Source organism: Olea europaea, unplaced genomic scaffold (assembly GCF_002742605.1).
Source record: "Olea europaea var. sylvestris unplaced genomic scaffold, O_europaea_v1 scaffold1716, whole genome shotgun sequence".
NCBI lineage: Eukaryota > Viridiplantae > Streptophyta > Magnoliopsida > Lamiales > Oleaceae > Olea > Olea europaea.
This window is the reverse complement of record NW_019234857.1, coordinates 125,541-130,652: the sequence shown is the minus strand read 5'-3', so window position 1 is coordinate 130,652 and position 5,112 is coordinate 125,541. Positions and strand designations below refer to the sequence as shown.

The following is a 5,112-nucleotide window of genomic DNA, read 5'->3' as shown; positions in this document are numbered from 1 at the left end:
AATTCTAGAAGTATATGTAAGTAAATAAATCATTTATGCAAATAAGTGGGCCGAATTTATCATTTCAACTTTAGTGTGATCACAAGATTGAACATGGACTATTTCATTTGTTGGATGACCATTATTAAATTTAGCTCACATGAAAATATGATTAAAATTCGGGGTGTTACAATTAGGGTCATTAATAAGAATTACAGTAGAATAATCAGGAATTGAGTTAGAGTAAATCTACCCTATTTTCGATCATGTCGAGGATTTTCGAAAAGCAAGGTTTGGGGTGAGATGGTATGCGAGGACAGGAGCATGACATTTTGCTTCTCCCGTTATTAGAGATTAAATGTGCTAATTAATAGAAGAGATGTGAAAAAAATAAGTTAAGATATATGAAAAATCTTTATTGCAATTAAAAGACGTAAAAAGCCAATATAACTCCTTATTAAATTTCCAATTTTAACTTTTACTTAAAACCTTAATAATCTTAACCAGAAAGAGGAATTCAAATTTATGTGCACTAAATAAGGTTCAAATATTTCGTTTCCGAATTAAACTTGTTGTATGTCCGGGGGTGCCGAAGCGTGTACCTAATGGACACGCAACGACCCCCCATTGGAAGAAGCGCATGTGAAAATAGGGGGTCATCGCGCGTCCATTAGGTACCCGCTTCGGTACCCCCGGATGTACAGGTATCAATACCGTTATTTTCCTTTCACGTTTTGACTTTTCAAATTTAGACCTTCACAGCTTGACTAGTAAAAAGAGAACAACTACGTTTCCGACAAAATAGGCAAGAAAAGGAAAAAAATAAATAAAAATAGAAGTGCTCGAAATTCGCGGGAACATATTTAAAAACAATTAAAAAAGCAGCCCAAACGACACGGAGATTCCAACGGCCAAGACTTGGAATTCCAAAAGAACCAGCAGCAGCCAAATTTCTTCAGATAGGTCAAGAAACAAGAAGATAAAATTTATTTTTCAAAAATTGTCAAATTCTGTTATAATTCAGTTTTCGTATTAATTTTTTTGTTTAGATTTTGATTGATAGGATTTCTGGATAATCAAATAGCCATCAGTTTCTCAGTTTATATTCAAAACAATTTTCTTGGTTTTTCCTATTCATTTCTTGATTGATATTATACTGAATTCAGAAAGGCTATTTATTGGGAGAACCAAATTGGGTTTTGCTGAATTTCCATGGGTTCATAGAAACCCTTGGAGATTCAGCACCCCTTACTGCAGATTTTTCCTGTTGGTGACCTATAAAATTCCCTGGAGTTTCAAGAGTTTCTTGAAGGAGGTATGTTCTAATTCTCTTGACCTACTTTTTCCTTGAATTATGCACAGAATTTGATTAATTAAAGCATATTTGGTTCATGAATGTGATAATATTTTCCATTTTTTAGGCACAATTTAATCTTATGATGAACTTGTATACATGATCCCAATGGATGTGAGTCATGCTTTGCGTTATAATGACTTTTATCGAATTATCATTATTATTATTATTTTTTGGTAATATCTTAATTTTATCATCTCGGAATTTTATTGCCTGGTTGCATCATCAACATTTCACACTGTCAGTTGTGTGAGGCTTCTGCATTTGCAATTGTATAATTATATGTGCATTGAAATCCAGACTGGATCAATTCAGGCAGATTGGGGAGGTTCTGGGAAGTATGAAGGCCGTTATGGTATTGAAACACGGATCAATTCAGGCAGATTGGGGAGGTTCTGGGAAGTATGAAGGCCGTTATGGTATTGAAACACGGATCAATTCAGGCAGATTGGGGAGGTTCTGGGAAGTATGAAGGCCGTTATGGTATTGAAACACGGATCAATTCAGGCAGATTGGGGAGGTTCTGGGAAGTATGAAGGCCGTTATGGTATTGAAACACGATATTCAAATTAACCAGAGGCAATGTTGTTTGATTCACGATATGTTAGTTTTGGCTTTGGACACAATTTCAGAAGAAATCAGGCAGAATTTGAGGTTCGAAGAGAGGAACATGAAGTGGAAGGCTCTAGAACTTCCCATGAAAAAGCTTTACCGGATATTTAAGGAAGTCGATCTTTATATAAGATACTGTGTGGATATTAAGGATTGGTGGGGTAAAGTGGTTACTCTCCACCTCAATAGGGATTGTGTTGAATTCCACATTCATAACTTATTATGCTGTTTTTCGGTTGTAATTGAGGCCATCGAGGCTGCTGCAGAAATCTCCGGGGTGGATCAGGAAGAAATGCAGAAGAGGCGATTTTCCCTGATGAAAAAGTAAGATGAAGAGTGGAATGAACCAAAAACTTTCCAGTGGAAGTTCGGGAAACAGTATTTAGTCCATCGAGAAATATGCAGCCGTTTGGACATGGCTTGGAACGAAGATAAGTTTACTTCTCGAAAAGATTAAAGAGAAGAAATATTCGTCTGCAAAGCATGAGCAGAGGCTTAGTGAGTTTTTGATTAAGAAACTAAGTGATACAGAACAGTCAAAGACAGAGCTCCTGCCAAACAATGTTTTAGTTGGGGCAGCTGATTATTATGAGAAGCGGCGTTTAGACTCGGGTGGAGGTGCAGGGCATTTTAAGGAGATCCAATGGTTGGGGGAAACTTTTGCTTTGAGGACGTTCTATGGGGAGATTGAACCACTAAGTCTCGAGATTCCTTTGGTCCTTTCACTTTCCCACCCGAATGTGTTGCAAAACCATTGTGACTTTTTCGACGAGGACAGAAAAGGACAGAAAAGAGGGTTTACTTGTTATGGAGCTTATGAATAAGGATCTGAACACTTACATAAAAGAGAATTATGGCCAAAGAAAAAGACTTCCATTCTCGACACCGGTTACAGTTGATATCATGCTTCAGGTTGCAAGAGGCATGGAATATCTACATTCTAGAAAGATCTATCATGGAGATTTGAATCCGTCCAATATCCTTCTCAAAGCAAGAAATGGTTCCATGGAAAATTTCTTTCAAGCAAAAATTACTGGTTTCGGTTTGACCTCGATCAAGAGTTATTCAGCACGAAGCCCAAAACCAACAGAAATCGATTCGGATATTTGGTTAGCCCCAGAGGTACTGGCTGAACAAGAGCAGCCCGGTGGTAAATGCACTAGAAAGTATTCAGAAAAAGCTGATGTCTACAGTTTTGGGATGCTTTGCTTTGAACTTTTAACCGGAAAAGTCCCGTTTGGAGATGGCCATCTTCAAGGAGAAAAGATGGCTCGAAATATTAGAGCTGGGGAGAGGCCACTTTTCCCACATCCTTCACCAAAGTACTTTTCAAATTTGACTAAAGAATGCTGGCAAATGAACCCTAATCTTCGCCCGACTTTCTCTTCCTTGTGTAGGATATTACGGTATATCAAGAAGACCCTCATAATAAATCCCGACCATGGCCAGCCAGAATCTCCACCACCACTTGTTGATTATTGTGACATGGAGGCTGGCTACTTGAAGAAGTTGACTGGGGAAACAGTCGAGGATTTGGCATCAGTGTCACAAATTCCTTTCCAGATGTTTGGTTATAAACTTATTGAGAGAGAAAAAATCTCCGGAAAGAATTTGGACTTAACAAATGATGGCTCTGTAGTTCACCGTGCCGCATCAATGTTTGATGATGAGCATTTTGCTGTTATGGATGATTTCTTCTTCACGACAAGTGATCAAAGGTCAGTTTGTTCAGAAATCATCGAGAGGAAAAATTCGACGTTAGCAGTTGATCAGAGGTCGGTCACCTCTGAGATACCGCATCGCCAATTTTTCTCATTCGACCAGAGGTCATTTGGCTCTGAGAGTCCGGGGAGAAAACATTTGGGTTCTGCAGCTGATCAAAGATCGGTTTGCGCTGAAACTCTAGAAAGGAAACCTTCATTCATACTCAGAGCTGATCAAAGCTCGTCTCGTGTTCAGATTCCCGAGAACAAAATTCTGCAAAATGTTGCTAGTTTGAAGCTAAAAGTCGAGGTTCCAGATAAGGCATTGAACGCTGCAGAGATTAAACCAGCAAATAGCAGTACTCCAGAACCTATTATTTCACTAATCAAAGCCAGTGAGCAGAAGGTAGAGTGTACCAAGATTTTAGAGAAGATACTTTTATCACCAGAGCCGACCAGCAAAAACCAGTTTGTTCTGATGGTTCAGGAGGGAAAAAATCATTTCGGTTGATAGTAAAATTAGTAGAGATTCCAGAAATGAAAATACTGCAGCCAGAATCCAATTCGAAGACAGTTTTAGCTTCTTCTAAGATTCCTGAAAAGAATAGTGGGACAAAAAATGTTGGCAAGTCTAGCAATACTACGAACTCAGAGAAGAAAGATTTGCTTGTCAAGAATACAAAAGGATATAAAGACTAAAATTTCTCCTGGTTAGTTTCCCACTTAAACTTGATTTTGCTAGATCAAAGATGATTCTACTGACATTGTGTTACTTTTTTGAGAAGTGTATGCTCCCCTCACAAGAGGGGGACGCACATTTTTTATTTGGCGCGGCAACCCCTCTTATGAGGGGAGTGTACACAGGCATGTCAACCGCCCGTGTACAAATAGCAAATTTCTATTTTTTTCAAAAATTCTACAATTCTATAATTTAAATATGTTAAATTGATGCAGGGACATCGAATAGTAACTCGGCAAGATCTTCACCATCAAGAATTATGAAAACAAATCCTAGTTCCTCTCCGGCTTCCTCGTCAGGCCGTGCTTCCAGAACATGTTCATCACCGAAATGGTCGCCTGCATATACCTCAAGAGATTATACATCGCCAATATCATCACCGTTAAATCCAAGTGCTCGAATTAGTCGAGAGAACCTAGTACATCAGGCATGAGTCGTCGAAGAACTAGAACAAATAATGTCTCCAACTCGGGAGTATAGATTCTCACTCATTTTACAATGTTCATCCAAAGCAAAAGCAAACGCTCAACAGTTTTACATTTTGTCATCCAATTAAACCCTGTATATTTGAGTATACAGCGTTTGGTATAATGTTGAATTTTGTGAGTCCGATTCTATTTTTTCATTTTTATTATTGTTTTATGTTTTTAAAAGGTTGTTAAATAATTTCCACCGAACTCAGCAGGAAAATAGTGTAATCTCTCCCTCAAGTTTTGATTGTGCAT

The 5,112-nt window shown here is 38.2% G+C and overlaps 1 pseudogene; it reads left to right on the top strand.

The window, feature by feature from the left end:
• Positions 1–1,823: 1,823 nt before the first annotated feature.
• Positions 1,824–5,112, top strand: LOC111377768 (annotated as a pseudogene).